Source organism: Myotis myotis, unplaced genomic scaffold (genome assembly GCF_014108235.1).
Source record: "Myotis myotis isolate mMyoMyo1 unplaced genomic scaffold, mMyoMyo1.p scaffold_m19_p_13, whole genome shotgun sequence".
In the NCBI taxonomy this organism is placed as follows: domain Eukaryota; kingdom Metazoa; phylum Chordata; class Mammalia; order Chiroptera; family Vespertilionidae; genus Myotis; species Myotis myotis.
The window spans coordinates 29400011-29417777 of NW_023416317.1; the positions used below are offsets into that span (position 1 = coordinate 29400011).

Genomic DNA, 17767 nt, shown 5'->3' on the forward strand with positions numbered 1-17767 from the left:
ATAAACTAGGTTAAATGTGCTGCTACTGTTTATATATTTAACCACCTCTGACTGGACTAATAAAACCACCTGTCTTTTCACTGTATAAAGTCTTATTTAGTCTTCAGCAGTAACTGGTTTGGCTCAGTGGATAGACAAGGGGTGGGCAAACTTTTTGACTCGAGGGCCACAATGGGTTCTTAAACTGGACTTGAGGGCCAGAACAAAAGCATGGATGGAGTGTCTGTGTGAACTAATATAAATTCAAAGTAAACACCATTACATAAAAGGGTACGGTCTTTTTTTTTTTTTTTTAGTTTTATTCATTTCAAACGGGCCGTAGTTTGCCCACGGCTGGGATAGAGTGTCAACCTGTGGACTGAAGGGTCCCGGGTTCAATTCCAGTCAAGGGCACATGCCCAGATTGCAGGCTGGATCCCCCGTAGGGGGCGTGAAGGTAGCAGTCAATGATTCTCTCCCATCATTGATGTTTCTATCTCTCTCTCCTTCTCCCTTCCTCTCTCTGAAATCAATAAAAACATATTCTGTAAAAAAAGGGAAAAAGGAGAATAGGAACCAGTCAGGCCTGAGTTATTATTCTTAAATAAAGTGAAGCAATGATCCACAGGTTCTTGCAAACTTCGATTACTGCATACAGAGGACTAGGTCTTAAAGACTAATTCTCTTCTATCATCACTGTATCTAAGCTTCCTCCAGCTATCCCTAATCTGGAGGGCTGAGAGGTGCCTCTTAGCACTATTTGACATTTTAAGCCATGTTCATATATTACTTGCAAGAGTCTGCACCTAGTCCAAGTCGTGCTTTAATGCCCCTATAAATAAAATATGCTTATGATACATTCAATTTACTTTCTTAACTTCATAATTCTGTACTAGACACTGTTCTGCCATTAGCTATGACTCTGGGAATGTCCTATCAACCTCCCAGAAACTCCGTGTTCTTATCTGTAAAGCAAAAGAACTGAATCAGATAAGATCAAAAAGTCTCTTTTGAGTGCCAAAACTATGATCTAAGTTCCTCCTTAAATTTTCTGGACTAAACAAAACCAGATTTGTATTGTGTTTTCTAAGTATTTTCATTACAAGAGGTGGCAAAAAGTAGGTTTACAGATGTAATACAAATAAATAATCTATATTGATAAAAAGCTAATATGCAAAGTGTCCCCTCAAGAGTTTGACCAGGAGACTGGGAGTTTGATCACTCGCTATAATGTGCGCTGACCACCAGGGGGCAGCACGGAATGAAGGAAGGCCCCAGCTGGCAGCTGGGGAAGGGAGGCCCCAGCCGGCAGCCTTGATCTCTAGCCAGCTCTAGGGACCCTACTAGTGCATGAATTTTGTGCACTGGGCCTCTAGCTAGTAAATAATAAGAATAAACTTGTATTTTGTGTACTCACAACTATAAGCCTACTTTTGCCAACCCCTGTATATTACCACTATTCCAATCATTTAAAAAATATTTTTTTATTGATTTCAGAGAGGAAGAGAGAGAGAAACATCAATGATGAGAGAGAGTCAACGATTGGCTGCTTGCTGCATGCCTCCTACTAGGAATTGAGCCTGCAACCCGGGCATGTGCCCTGAATAGGAATCAAACCATGACCACGGGGTTCATAGGCGGAAGCTCAACCATTGAGCCACACCCACTGGGCAATCTTTATTCTTTTATATTCTATCTAGTGTCCCGGGGCATGGATTCGTGCACATTAAAAGGAAATTAATTAGAAGAAATATTTCAATATTGCTATTTGCCCTTTTTCTATGAGAAATGTCAACCAAATTATTGACAATGAAACACACGCGTGAGATTGGTGCCAGCAAGAGCTTTATATGTATCGCGCATGTGTGAGTCAACTTAGCCTTTTATATATATAGAATAAACTTAATTAGACCTGCTTTCTGATTTAGCTAAACTTTTTCCAGCCCAGGGAAGCACCTCATCTTCTCTTTCAGGTAATTGTCAGCAACACAGCAGTAAACATCAACACGAAGCAGATTATTAATGTAGATTATGTAGGGAAAACAAAGGGTAAGATATTTAATGGCAGCAGTGTTTTGACTATATTCTGCGCAGTGAGAAAACCTGAAGTCATTTTCAAGGTCCACCATTTCTTATTTCTTTTCAGTCGGGTCAAGTTTCTAAGCTTTCTAAATCTCCGTTTTCTGGCTAATAAAGAGAAAATAGTATTCCACCGAGTCTCCTATCTACCTACTCCAGGATTTCTGTGAGGATCAAATGAGATGAGGCACCAGAAAATGCTTCACAGACATTTGGTTAAACTGTAAAATGTTTGCACCTGGCTATAAAGCAAGTCAGGTTCCTGGGCTGAAGAAACTCAAAGGAAGCTAGTCGCTAGGGAGAGGAAGCCAGGCGTTGCTACATGACGTCATTATCAGGAGCCCACAGCAACCATTTCTGGACTGTGAGCTGCATTTTGTGCCAAGGGGTCTTGGCAGTGTAGGCTGTAATTTGGTGGGGTGTCACTCTGGGGTGGTGGCGGGGCCTGTGTCCCACTTGGGGGAAGTGGAGTGTTTATTTGTCAGTGTCAGGTCCATGGTACTGTTTATTTTTAAATGGCCAGTGTGCATCATGGCAGCTCCAGCTTTGAGCGTCTGCCCCCTGGTGGTCAGTGTGTGTCATAGCTATCAGTTAGTAGGACGTACGGACACTTAGCTTTTTATATACATAGATTACTATGTCTCTTAAAAGTGTCACTCAAGTTGTACATATTCTCAAAAGAATACACACATCTCAGGAAACAATAGTACTACCATTTTCCCATACTGTACAGTATAAGTAAGGTTAAGATTATGGCATCATTTTTAGCAACCATATTCTCCTGACACACCAAACTGTGGTCACCTGAAATCCCACACATATTTAACATGATTTTAACCATAACATTTGAGTATCTTTCACATTAATTGCTGTCCTTAATTCTTTTTTTTAAATCCTCACCTAAGAATATCTTTTCTTTATATTTTATTGATTGTTTGTTTTTTTACAGAGAGGAAGGGAGAAGGACAGAGAGCTAGAAACATCAATGAGAAACATTGATCAGCAGCTTCCTGCACCCCACCCCACCCCGCCCCACTGGGGATGTGCCCGCAACCAAGGCACATGCCCCTGACCGGAATGGAAGGTGGGTCCCCTCAGTCCGCAGGCTGATACTCTATCCACTGAGCAAAACCAGCTAGGGCCCATTGATTTTTTTAGAGAGTGTAAGACAGTGGTTCTCAACCTTCCTAATGCCACATGACCCTTTAATACTGTTTCTCATGTTGTGATGACCCCCAATTTCATTGTTACAAATTGAACATAATTAAAGCATAGTGATTAATCACAAAAATATGTAATTATATATGTGTTTTCCGATGGCCTTAGGCGACCCCTGTGAAAGGGTCGTTTGACCCCCAAAGGGGTCACGACTCACAGACTGAGAACCGCTGGTGTAAGAGAAAGGGAAAGACAGAGAAATATCAATGTGAGAGAAACACATCAATTGTTTGCCTCCTGCACAAGCCCCGACTGAAAGGGCGAGGAGTACGCCCTCCACCTTGCCCCAGGGTAAGGGCTATGCCCTTCATCTTAACTTGGCCATGTGCTCAGCAAGCTTCTTCCCGGAAGATAGTCAAGGGAAGTGCACGCCATCACTATGACCACATCCTGTGTACTCATGCCTGGCCAATCAGCAGGGCCCACAGTCCTTTCTCCTCCCCTTACCCCAAACCCCTATAAAACCTCTCTCCACACAGAGTTCTCTCTCTCTCGGCCACTGGAGCTTACCGTTGCATCGGTGAGTGTGGCAGGGGAGCCAAACCTGGGTTTGAAATGAATGACTCTTTGCTTTTGCATCGGACTCGCTGGCTCCCTGTGGGTTCTTGGGAATCATGAAATCTGGGCACAACATTTGGGGGCTCGTCCGGGATTCCCAAGACCATCGAGGGACCCCCGATCCGAAGAGTCTGACTGACCGCGGTATGTGTGTGTCGTTGTATGTTCTGTTCAGTGTGAGCTCGTTTCTGGAATCTGTAATTGCCTGAGGGGTCTAGGTGGACGCGCCGTGAACGACCACAGGCGGGGGAGAGTTGGAAGACGTTCCGCTCCCCAGGAGGGATGGATATGCCCCTCACCCCAGGAGGGATGGATATGCCCCTCACCCCAGGAGGGATGGATATGCCCCTCACCCCAGGAGGGATGGATATGCCCCTCACGAGGGATGGATATGCCCCTCGCGGATTTGAGACGAGGCAGGTCGCTCCTGCCGGTTTGGCGTAAGGCCAACGTCTAGTTGCTTCCATGGAGTTGGAAGCCTGTATTTTCGGGCCCTGTTTAGTGTTCTGTGTTTATACTGGACGGATGTTATGGGATGGACTCAGACTGCTCCTTTGGGTATTGTGATTGATCATTTCAAGCAGATTGGGGGAGGCTTTAGAGCTCCCTCAGGAGTTGGGAAGTTGTTAGGAATTGAATGGATTGTTTAAAGTCTGAATGAATGTCTGGTGAAAGTGTGGGAGTGTGGAGGGAGGGGGATTGCCCTCCCCCCTCCTTTGTGTGGCGGTCGGGCGGCCGCCTGAGTGAGGGTCTGTGGAAATAGGTCACCCCCTCCCCAAGTAAATGCGTCTGGGATTTCTGTGCACGTGTTAGGAGAAAAGCTGGCTTAAAACTAATGTGCGCACCGTCCATTTTCGGATAGGGTTTTGGGCTAGCATATTTAATTTGCTACCTAAGATTTTAAAAAGTTCTGCAATATAATGTTGGCCATCTCTCTTTTAGGGGTTTTGATTTGCTCTTCCCTTGTTTATTGTGAGAATGAGGAAATCATATTTTCTGTCAGAGAACAGTTTAGACCGCCACAATGTTGAGCTGCCTGACTTGGCAGCTGCCATGTTGGCCGCATGGCATGCCGTGCCCCTGGGGGCCGCCATCTTGGAACAGCAGGCCCCTCCCTCTGACTTAGTCAATCACAAAAGGAATGTCTGCTCACTGAGGCAGGATGGGATTTCAGGGGTGGAGTTTTAAGGCAGAGTTTTACTAAGGAAATGCAGATGGGGCAGAACGTGTGCCTGCCTCCCAGATTTATTTAATACTAAATTAGCAATCACGGTCTTAATATAATTTTAGTGGTATGATAGACCAATGTTTTGAGCAGTTGGCTTTATAAGGGCCGACAATAGAGCTTGTATTTCTTAAAGGGCTTGTAGAGAATTGAAAAGCTTTTACAAATTCATAAATGCATCCAGGATTTCTGTGCACATGTAAAGGAAAAGGCCGGTTTAAAAACGAGTGCGCATAGTTTTGAGCTGAACTTGACCTTTTGCTGTGTACAGAATAAAAACCCGAGCTGTTTTGGCCTTAATAGTTATGGGTTTGCTTCTTGAATTCCCCAGCAGGAAAATTGTGACCATTTTGAAATTTAGCAGCTATGCCAGGATAGCAGTAATCCAATTTCTAAAGTAAAGTACAATTATTTCAGGTAGAAACTGTGGTTTAAAAGTTCTAGCTACCTGGAAAGCATGGCCTTGGTATGATAGGAGGAAAAAGAAATATTAAATGAATGGTAAACCAGTGAACTGGGACTTGTCACTGATGGTGGATTGTGAAAAGGGCTGGACGTGGCCTAACTTCTCCTTCCTTGGTACCCCTGAAACGTCTGAGGGTACTTCTGGCCTTGGTTTTCCGATGTGTTAAATCTGTCGATTTTGTTGCTTCGCCGAAATCCTCTTGAAGGACATTGAATGGTTCTTTCCTTCCTCTTTAACTTTTGGGGGATTGTGTGAATGGATTACTGATGTAGATTATCAAGAATCTCTAAGGTACTTGTCCTGTATCTGGAGGAATGGCTTCTAGATGGTATTCACCATCTCTGGGACTTCCGGAGGGAAGTCAAAGCTCGGACTGGCTAAGGGTTCGGATCTGGCCTATCTTTTAAAAAGGTAGAAAAGAAGCATTCCTAGGCAGTTTTCTACTGCCTCTGTTCAGGTACTTGTTCTGTATCTCGACACAACTGAAACTGATTTGTTGGTATTTTGTGGTATAAATGTGGCATGCACCTCGAAGTTCTTAATGGGGAATGTATCTAGTTATTGTGTCTATTTAGTCTTGATTTCCTTGTTCAATATGAGTACCGTTTCTATCTGGATGAGACATAGGTCAAAAGTCCTGTCCTGGGATGTGGGAAAGGGAGGCCTCCACATCTGTTCCTGTCTGCTCACTGAAAGGGTGTAAGTTGGATGTTTATTTGATGTTTGTATGTCTACTTGGGTATAATTATTTGTTCATGTAAGTGTGGAAGTCTGTGGGAAAAAAAAGGCACACGCTTGCCCCAAGAGCACTTGCTCTCTGTCAGAGGTGGAATCTGCCCGCCTAACTAGTAAACATCTCTGTCTGTTTGTTTGCTGGGAACTTTGATTTGGTATGTGATATTCGGTGCTGGGTTGGGATTTTGGAATTCTGGGGTAGATTTAAAAAGTATTTGTGGCTTTTCTAGTCTGATTGGGACATTTAAGGGTGGGGCTCACAGTTCCTCAGGGCAGAGATTTCATGGGCCCTTCCCCCTGCCTGTGCTGAATTAAATAATACAGGCCAGTGTCATTTGGCTTGCTGGTTAAAGGAGGACAATGGGCCTTAGAATCTGTAAAGGTGAGCGGGAATGAAGCTGGTCAAATGTACTGAAAGGGTTTGGTACCTGTTGCTGCTGTAACTGATAACAGGGTTACCTAGAAGCCATCAGGACTTTGAAGTTCTCCAAGAGAGGAGGAATCTGTCTGACTCGGAGACTGGCGAGGACTGGGTGGCTTTTCTTTAACAATCTCTTTCCTTGAGAGGGCTCCAGAGGGCGCACGAGGACATTTGGCCACGCCTCCGCGCCATCTATGAGACCAGCCCAACCCCAACTCCTCATCAGCACAGACCAGGAGATTGGGTCTACATCAGAAGGCACCGCCGGGAGACCCTAGGGCCACGTTGGAAGGGTCCCTACATTGTGGTGCTGACGACCCCCACCGCTCTCAAGGTAGACGGCCTCGCGACCTGGGTCCATCCGGAAAGACTTCATCACCAAATGGAGCATCGATCGAGATCAACGCAACCCGCTCAAGCTCAAGCTACGGCGTGCTCGACCTGCCTGATGCCGGTAACATGACTCGCGATCACTCCTGTCACCAGGAGCCCCCACAATACTGTGTAATACATTTAGATAATGCCGGCATCTTCATGGACATGGCTCCAAAGAGACAAGGACAATTTATAGGATCACATGTTTGGTAGCAGAAGATTTGGCTGCCTAAAGCGGCCATGATGCCAATATTATGTTTCATTGTATTGATATGTTATATTAACCTTTGATTCTTTTGCAGGTTTGAATGTATGTTGGCTGTCCTGGAAGGGAGCTGTGTGGGGTGACCCCCAAAAGTAAAGGGTGCCTAGCTGCCAAGAGGGCAGGGGCCCAACTGGGCAGGGAAGGGTGCCCATCAGGTTTTGGTCTCTTTTGAGAGACAGCTAACAGTTGGCAGCCTGTAATACTGTCTTGCAGGCCTGAGTCACCATGCCATGTCAGGGGTAGTAAAGCTGGAAAAAGCCTGTTTAGAATAGAAGGTCTGAGGCATGGTTATGCATAGAAAGAAGGTTTTATGCCAACAGTTACTGTTTTGTTTTAAATCCATGAAAAGGAATTAGCAAGGAAAGTCAGAAAATCTTAGAGTAGATCAGTATGTTTTTCTCCTTATGTAATTCCTCCGAAATCTGGCAATGCTAAATAAGTACGTTTCTTTACATAGATTCAGTAAGACTGGTTCCTAATAGTGGTTTTATTAACGGAAAACTTTGACTGGAGTATCATGTTTCGAAGAGCCCTATCTGAGCTCTAAAGACTTGAAGCCAGTAAAAATGCCACGAAGAAAGCCTGGTATCCTGCTTGGGAGCCCTGAAGATGGCTGGCGCTGGAGCGTCAGGCTGATGCCCTACCATCACTGGCGGTTGGTAAGAGTAGAAGGGGAGCAGTAAAGATGCCTCTGCATCCCTGCAGAACCCCACACACTCTGGGCCGCAACAAGTAGGAGGGCTACTGAGATGGGCCTTAAAGCCTGGAGCGTGGGCTCAGGTGGAGTTGCTATAGGTGAGGGATTCACCTAACTCAGCAGATACTGCAGGCAGGCTTGATGGCAGCTGGATGGCTTGGCTTCCTGGCCCTACGGGGCACATTAAGATTCAACCATGAAATTCCAGCAAAGGTAGTCAGTTACCATTCTTGTTGTGTGTATGCAAACATCAGGACAGTAGATAAATTAATCTTGATTTGGCTTTTTGATAGCCATGGAGGAATTTTAAGAAGAAAAATCCTGTTTCAATAGAAGTTGTTAAATCTAAAATGGTTTCTTTCCCTTCCACCGGGCCATTTGTTAAGCTTATAGGGATAGTTCAGTTGATAGTTCTGTGTGCCCAGTATGGGCCTCTAGCAATGGTGGAATAGAAATGCAGTCCGTCTCATGATTGAGCCGGAAGTTCCAAGACAAGGGGGGAATGAAAGGGCGAGGAGTACGCCCTCCACCTTGCCCCAGGGTAAGGGCTATGCCCTTCATCTTAACTTGGCCATGTGCTCAGCAAGCTTCTTCCCGGAAGATAGTCAAGGGAAGTGCACGCCATCACTATGACCACATCCTGTGTACTCATGCCTGGCCAATCAGCAGGGCCCACAGTCCTTTCTCCTCCCCTTACCCCAAACCCCTATAAAACCTCTCTCCACACAGAGTTCTCTCTCTCTCGGCCACTGGAGCTTACCGTTGCATCGGTGAGTGTGGCAGGGGAGCCAAACCTGGGTTTGAAATGAATGACTCTTTGCTTTTGCATCGGACTCGCTGGCTCCCTGTGGGTTCTTGGGAATCATGAAATCTGGGCACAACACCGACCAGGGCAGGGGCCAGGGAAGAGCCTGCAACTGAGGTACATGCCCTTGACTGGAATCGAATCCAGAATCATTCGGTCCATAGGCTGACACTCTAGCCAGAGTCAAACTGGCTAGGATTGCCCTTAATTCTAATGTTTCCTCTCAGGCCCACCATTGCTTATATAATTTTTATTCAAAACCAGTTTTAGGACATTACCACTTAGCCCTATTAAAATTTATTGTGCCTCCCATTATCCTTTTGGCCTATGCATACAATAGGACCCATTGGAGTTACAGGAAACCAGTACACTAGTACTTAAAAACTCCTAAGTATAAAAATGTGTGCTAAATTGTAAAGCATTGTGCATGTCTACTCCTTAAGCACCTCACACTTAACTTTCCCTGCAGTTTCTGCATCTGTGTTTTATAATTCAGTAAATAGTACCACTATCAATCCAATTATCTGAATTAATGAAACCTACTCAGTCAACTCCCACATCTCAAGTCATTTAGATGAAGTATAAGAAATTTCTGAGAGAATCTACCTCTTGCTGTTGGCCTCTCCTTTGATTCTAGCTGTATTTGCTTCCTATTGCTGTGTAACAAATTGCCACAAATTTAGTGGCTTAAAACACAAATTTAACTATAACTGGAAAATAAATTAATTTTTAAAATCACAAATTTACTGTCTTTTTTTTTTTTAATATATTTTATTGATTTTTTACAGAGAGGAAGGTAGAGGGATAGAGAGTTGGAAACATCAGATGAGAGAGAAACATCGATCAGCTGCCTCCTGCACAACCCCCACTGGGAATGTGCCTGCAACCAAGATACATGCCCTTGACCGGAATCGAACCTGGGACCCTTTAGTCCCCAGGCCGACACTCTATCCACAGAGCCAAACCGGTTAGGGCACAAATTTATTGTCTTTAAGTACTAGAGATAAGAAGGTTGAAACTGGATTTACAGAGCTAAAATCAAAGTCTGTATTCCCACAGGAGGCTCTAGGGCAGCGGTTCTCAACCTGTGGGTCGCGACCACTTTGGGGGTCGAACGACCCTTTCACAGGGGTCGCCTAAGACCATCGGAGAACACATATGTAATTATGTGAACGAAAGGGGCCACATGCTGGCTGACCTGACAATCTCAGGGGAGGCCTGCATGGCAGTCTTGCAAACACAGAGACCTAAAGTAACCACAAAGGATGGTCAGAAATTAAACTTTAACTAAAAGCAGTTATGGTGGGCAGTTACATCCTAGGCCAGTATCTTCACTGACAAGGTCAACCTTTACCTTAACTGAACCTATCTGTCTTTTTGCATCTATGATAACACACCTTTGAAATGTCTGGGTAACTTGTAGCTTCCCTTTTTCTGGAGCCCCTGGGGCACAACCAAATACGCTGGGCCCCAGGACAGATACCACAAATTCCTTCATTATCATGTTAATTGATCCTGCACCCACCTAAGTATGCGTCCATCATTTTACTTTTTATCCAATCCCAAGGATTTCCCTGCTTTCCTTTATCCCTCCTCCTTAATCTATCACCAATGAATTTCATGTAACCCACCTATGTCCCTCCTTTGATTGCAAATGTATAAATACAAATGTAACCCGCCATTCTCCAGAGCACTATCCCAATTAGTTGAGGTTCTGCTTCCCGGCATATGTCAACAGTTTGGCTCAAATAAACTCACAAAAAATTCTTTACAGGTTTCAATGGGTTTTTTTACGTTAACATTTACATATTGTTTTTGTGATTAATCACTATGCTTTACTTATGTTCAATTTGTTGTTTTTAAAAAATATATATTTTATTGAATTTTTACAGAGAGGAAGGGAGAGGGATAGAGAGTTAGAAACATCGATGAGAGAGAAACATCAATCAGCTGCCTCCTGCACACCCCCTACTGGGGATGTGCCAGCAACTAAGGTACATGCCCTTGACCAGAATCGAACCCGGGACCCTTCAGTCTGTAGGTCGACACTCTAAGCCAAACCAGTCAGGGCTAATTATGTTCAATTTGTAACAATGAAATTGGGGGTCACCCCAACATGAGGGACTGTATTAAAGGGTCCTGGGGTATTAGGAAGATTGAGAACCACTGCTCTAGGGGAAAATCCATTCTATGCTAATTCCTTAGCCCCCAGCCATATCATCTTGACCTCAGCTTCCATTGCCACTTCTCTTTCTTACACTCCTGCCTTCCTCTTATGAGATTCCTTGTGATTACACTGGGCCCAGGGATAGATAATCCAGGAAAATCCGCAAAGTCCTTTTTGCCATACAAGGTAACATATTCACAATTTTAGAAGACTAGACTGGAGACATCTTTGGGAGACCATCATTCTACTGACCATGATAATCTTAAACTTAGGCTAATGATTCCAGGTACATCTGACTAAATTTCCCCATATTACTCACTGTGATTCTTTTGCTTTCTGCTCTGGGACTTCCTGAGGCAATGAAATGAGATACCACTGGGAACACAATTGGCAGGCTCTTATGTGCAGCTGAAAGTGGGGGAGGGAAGGAGAAAGAATTTATACCACACTGGGGAAACTGTCAACTGATGGGAGAACAAGAGCAGATGAGTAGAAAATATGAGAGCCGCATGTGGCTTGCGAGCCGCTGTTTGCCAACCACTGCCCTGGACTCTAGGGCAGGGGTGGGCAACTTTTTTGAGTGCGTGCCAAAACCAGCAAAATCTCTGACTCAAAATTCTGCGTGCCAACCCTAATTTTTTGAGAACATGTTATGCCTACTTGATATCTCTTAAGGTGTACATATGTGAAGAACCTTGAAGAAATAATAAAATTCATTCGAGCGACAAAAACACAGTATATGATGATGAAAAGTACATTTATTTTTTAATGTATACATGTTATGTAAGATTATTTATTTATCTAAGATGCACCTACACTGAATTTATCTGAAAAATAAAAAAGTCAATATTAAGAAAAAAATTGTAAATGGAAGATTATAAGAGAGGGTTTCGCGTGCCAGCAAAAGTTACTGGCATGCCATGTTTGGCACGCATGCCAAGGGTTGCCCACCCCTGATCTAGATCCTCAGAAGTTCCTACTGGAATTGAGCCCTAGTTGCAACAGCAGTGAATAATTCAATAACAGTCTTATACTGGCTTTTCTTTTTTTTATTCACTCTGGTCCCTCACTCTTGTTCCCTAAAAACATCCACAAATAAATTACCTGCACACAACTCCTTCGCTTTTAGATTGTTGTACTTTAGGGGAGAGGATGAGAAGGATAACTGGTTAAGACAATCAAGTAAAGAGTTTTACAACACAGAAAAGGAAAACACAATGACTTAACAAAATGAAAGCTATATACATAGTAGGGTATCTAGTCTTAATGCTATAACGTATAACTTTAGGTCAAATCTCTAAGTTTTATCAACTGTAAAATGAACAGCTTGACTCCTATTATTATCTACTAGAGGCCCGGTGCACAAAAATTTGTGCACTTGGGGGGAAGGGTGGGGGGGTCCCTCAGCCTGGCCTGTACCCTCTCGCAGTCTGGGACCCCTCAGGAGATAACGCCCTGCTGGCTTAGGCCTGCTCCCAGGTGGCAGAGGGCAGGCCCAATCCCTAGGTGCAGCCCCTGGTCAGGCTCAGAGCAGGGCCGATTGCGGAGTTGAGGCACCGCCCCCTGTCATGCACAGAGCAGGGTGGATTGGGAGGTTGCGATGCCACCCTTAGTCACGCTCAGGGTAGGGCCGATTGGGGGGTTGGGGCACCGCCCCCTGTCACACTCAAGGCAGGGTTGATGGGGAGGTTGCGGCGCCACCCCGTCATGCACAGAGCAGGGCCCATGGGGGGGGCGGGGGGGTTGGGGCGCCGCACCCTGTCACACACAGGGCCGCAGGGCAATCAGGGGGTTGGGGAGCTCCCCCATCACACACAGAGCCGCAAGGGGATCAGGGGGTTGGGGAGCTCCCCCGTATCAGACACAGAGCAGGGCTGATCAGGAGGTTGGAGCGCCTTCCCCTGTCACGAACAGAGCAGGACGGATAGGGAGGTTGTGGCCCCGCCCCCTGTCACACACAGACCCGCAGGGCGATCAGGGGGTTTGGGCGCTGCCCCCTGTCACACTGATCCCGGTGCTGGAAGGCCTCATGGCTCTGCTGATCCCGGTGCTGGGAGGCATATTACCCTTTTACTATATAGGATAGAGGCCTGGTGCATGGGTGGGGCAGGCTGGTTTGCCCTGAAGGGTGTCCTGGATCAGGGTGGGGGTCCCCACTGGGGTGCCTGGCCAGCCTGGGTGAGGGGATGATGGCTGTTTGCAGCTGGTCACACACCCTTCAGGGTGGGGGTCCCCACTGGGGTGCCTGGCCAGTCTGGGTGAGGGGCTGAGGGCTGAAGCTCCCAACTGCTCCTTTTTTTCTTTTTCTTTTTTTATTCTGGGCCAGCTTTAGCTCTGACTCCAGCTCTGAGGCCTCTGCTGCTGAAAGCAGGTATCTGGTTTGTTTGGATTCTATAATCGAAACAATGTATAACTCTAGCTCTGAGATCCCGGCTCGCTGAAAGCAGGTTTCTGGGGTTTTGTTTAGCTTCTATATTTGTTACAATGTTTCCAACTGCAGGCTCAGAGGCCGGCAAGGCAGGCGGGGAACGTTGGTTTCCTCCGTCACTGAAGCAAGCAAGCCTCATGTTAGTTTTAAGCTGCCTGGCTGACGGCAGCCATCTTGGCTGGCAGTTGATTTGCATATTGCCCTGATTAGCCAATGGGAAGGGTAGCGGTCGTACGCTAATTACCATGTTTCTCTTTTATTAGATAGGATAGTTCCTTTTAGCTGTAAACTTTTATGACACAGTATAAACATCATTATGGACTGATTGGTGAAAAGGGACAGCAGAAAGGCAGAGTAGTGAGATTATCACCAAAGAGATCAGCCAAGGAAATTCTGAAATAAGCCAGTCAGCAGGTAATATAATTTGGATTTGAAAAGCCATGGAAAAATTAAAACCCTCATACAGTGCTGGAGGGAATGTAAAATGGTACAGCCACTTTGGAAAACAGTTCAGCAGTTCCTTCAAAAGGTCAAACATAGTTACCATATAACCCAGGAATTCCATTCCTAGTAATACACCAAGAGAAATTAAAACATATCTATATCTCTATATCTCTATATCTCTATATCTCTATCTATATCTATATCTCTATATCTAAAAGGCTAATATGCAAAGTGTCCCCTTGGGATTTCGACTGGGAGACCGGGAGTTCGATTGCTCGGTATGACGTGCACTGACCACCACGGGGAGGCGAGGAACAAAGGAAGGCCCGGCCGACAGCTGGAAGGCCCTGATCAGCCCTGATCACAGGCCAGGCTTAGGGACCCTACCTGTACACAAATTTCGTGCACCAGGCCTCTAGTACAGGCAGTCCTCGGGTTACGCTGGACTCATTGTACGTCGTTTTGTGGTTACATTGCCAACTCCCATTTATTTATATATATTAAAAAAGGTTCCGTCATTTCGACATATGTACATATGTGCTTTATGTTTTTTGTTTTTTTGTTTTTATTTTTATTTTTTATTTTATTAAATCTTTATTGTTCAGATTATTACATTTGTTCCTTTTTTTTTTCCCCATAGCTCCCCTCCACCCAGTTCCCACCCCACCCTCTGCCCTTACTCCCCACTGTCCTCATCCATAGGTGCACGATTTTTGTCCAGTCTCTTCCCGCATCTCCCACACCCCTTTCCCCCCCAAGAATAGTCAGTCCATTCCCTTTCTATGTCCCTGATTCTATTATAATCAACAGTCCATTCTGTTCATCAGATTATTTATTCACTTGATTCTTAGATTCACTTGTTGATAGATGCATATTTGTTGTTCATAATTTGTATCTTTACCTTTTTCTTCTTCTTCCTCTTCTTAAAGGATATCTTTCAGCATTTCATATAATACTGGTTTCGTGGTGATGAACTCCTTTAGCTTTTCCTTATCTGTGAAGCTCTTCATCTGACCTTCAGTTCTGAATGATAGCTTTGCTGGATAAAGTAATCTTGGTTGTAGGTTCTTCCTATTCATCACTTTGAATATTTCTTGCCATTCCCTTCTGGCCTGCAAAGTTTCTGTTGAGAAATCAGCTGACAGTCATATGGGTATTCCCTTGTAGGTAATGAGTTTCTTTCTCTTGCTGCTTTTAAGATTCTCTCTTTGTCTTTTGCTCTTGGCATTTTAATTATGATGTGTCTTGGTGTGGTCCTCTTTGGATTCCTTTTGTTTGGGGTTCTCTGTGCTTCCTGGACTTGTAAGTCTATTTCTTTCACCAGGAAGCAGAAGTTTTCTGTGATTATTTCTTCAAATAGGTTTTCAATATCTTGCTCTCTCTCATCTTCTGGCACCCCTATAATTCTGATGTTGGTACGCTTGAAGCTGTCCCAGAGGCTCCTTACACTATCTTCGTATTTTCGGATTCTTTTTTCATTTTGCTTTTCCGGTTGGGTGTTTTTAGCTTCTTCGCATTTCAAATCTTTGCCTTGATTCTTGCGGTCCTCTGGTCTGCTGTTGGGAGTCTGTATAATATTCTTTATTTCAGTCCGTGTATGCTTAATTTCTAGTTGGTTCTTTATCACAACATCGAGGGTCTCATTAGATTTCTTGTAGATCTCAATAAGTTTATCAGCGGCTTCTAGACAGTTCTTGAGAGACCTTAAAAGTGTGGTTCTGAACTCAATATCCTCCATTGACAATTTTGTCCTGTTTCTTTGTCTCCGCATTTTTTATGCTTTCTTGGTGCACCCCCTAGTGGTCTTTGTGCGCAGTCTTGTTGTAGTTAAGCCTTGATTGTTGTAGTTAATACTAGGGGGATTTGACCTCCAGGCCAACTGGCTGTGAGAATCAGCTGTGTCTGCAGTGGGAAAACTTCTGTCCTCTGGGGAGGTGCTAATCTAGCCTTTGCCTGAGGCTATCTGGCAAATGGCTCTGTGCAGGGCTTGGGCGGGGCGGGTCGCACGGGATCAACAGGGTGGGTGGAGGGAGCAGTTATGGCTGCTCTCAGTCCCATCCCCAGAGGCTCTGCCTCTCAGAGTCCCAGCAAACGCTGCAAACCTCGGAGAGAAAGCTGCCCTCGCGTTCCGACCGATGCCAGACAGTCCCGCTTCTCCCGTTTGAGTCTGGGTCCCTAGAGACTTGCCCAGAACTGGAGCTCAGAATCTGAGACTCCCTCCCGATTGAAAACAACAACCGCGCCCTCAGCCACCAGCCCGTTCCCCGCGCACCTCCGCACCTTTGTATTTTCCGCACTGCGCCTCCTCTGAGTCTCGGTATGCTGTTCTCTTTCCTTCTAGTTGAAGAATTTCCCCTCAGCCAGCTTTCCTGTGGTTCTGGGCGATGTCCGTTCCGTCTTTTAGTTGTATTTTTGAAGTGGTTGTTCAAGGCAGCAAACTCCGGTGTTTACCTATGCCGCCATCTTGCTTTTCCGCGCTTTATGTTTTTTATTATTTATTTACCACAAGTAAAGGTCAGGAATTATTATCTTTCTTTTAAATTTTTTTACTGTTTCACTTCATTACTGCTGTGTATGTGCTCCATGTGAGTGACGTGGGTGTTTATGTAGGTGGGTTCCAATTTACGGCAAAAATCACATTACACTGCGCCATAGGAACGGATCTCCAATGTAACCTGAGGACCTACTGTATTCACATAAGAACATAAAATGAAGTTGAACCTGTACACTACACTCTGCCCCCCCCCCCCAAATAAAACAAAACAAAAAACCCTAAAATGAATCAAAGACCTAAAATAAGAGCCAAAACTATAAAATTCTTAGAAGAAAACAAGGCAAAAGCTTCATGGCATTTCTCAGATCTAACACCAAAAGCACAGGCATCAAAAGAAAAAATAGATAAACTGGGCTTCATCAAAATTAAACTCTTGTGCACCAAAGAACACAATCAGGAAATGTGAGATAATAGCTGCAATATATCTAATAAAGGATTGATATCCAGAATATATAAAGAACCTTATAACAAAACAACAAAAACAAACAACCCAATTAAACAATGTTCAAAAGATCTGAATAGACATTTCTCCAAATAAGATATACAAATGGCCAAGAAGCACAAGAAAAGATGCTCAACACCACTGTTGTTAGAAAAAAGCAACTCAAACCATAATGAGATACCACTTCACATTTAATTAGGATAGCTATTTAGAAAAAAAAAAATACACGGAAAATAACAAGTATTGAGGAAGACGTACAGCAAGCAGAACTCTTGTGCAGTGCTGGTAAATGTAAAGTGGTGCAACCACCTTGGAAAACAGGTATTTCCTCAAAAATTTAAAAATAGAATTATGTACCACATGACTTAGCAATTCTACTTCTAGGTCCATACTCAAAAGAAATTAAAGCAGGATTTTGAATGGACATTTGTACACCCAAATTCATAGTAGCAATATTCACGAAAGAAAAAAATTAGAAGCTACCAAAGTATCCATCAAAAAATACATGGGCAGCTCAGTTGGTGTGGCTCAGTGGTTGGGCATCAACCTATGAACCAAGGAGTCAAAATTCGTTTCCCAGTCAGATTGCAGGCTCAATACCCATTGGGGCGGGGTGTGTGTGTGTACAGGAGGCAGCCAATCAATGATTCTCTCTCCTTGATGTTTCCCTCTCCCTTCCTTTATGAAATCAGTTTAAAAAAAAAAAATAGGTAAATGTGAAATATACAATCAATGGAATATTACCACCCTTAAAAAGGAAATTCTTTTTTTGTTGTTGTTAATCCTCACCCAAGGATATTTTTCCAGTGATTTTTAGAGAGAGTGGATGGGAGAAGGAGAGACTGAGAGACACATTGATTGGCTGTCTCCTGCACTTGTCCCTGCAACTGAGGTACATGCCCTTGACTG

General features: G+C 44.4%; 1 protein-coding gene across 2 annotated transcripts in view; it reads right to left on the reverse strand.

Annotated features, from left to right (window-relative positions):
- Positions 1 to 17767, reverse strand: part of NCK1 (NCK adaptor protein 1) — a 72106-nt gene that overhangs the window by 28813 nt on the left and 25526 nt on the right. The window contains exon 2 of one of the 2 annotated variants that reach the window (XM_036332477.1): positions 11310 to 11398. The exons of the other annotated variant lie outside the window; for it this stretch is intronic. The gene's annotated coding sequence lies outside the window, so the exon portion shown is untranslated. The remainder of the gene's footprint in view (positions 1 to 11309; positions 11399 to 17767) is intronic. 2 annotated transcript variants of the gene reach the window in all.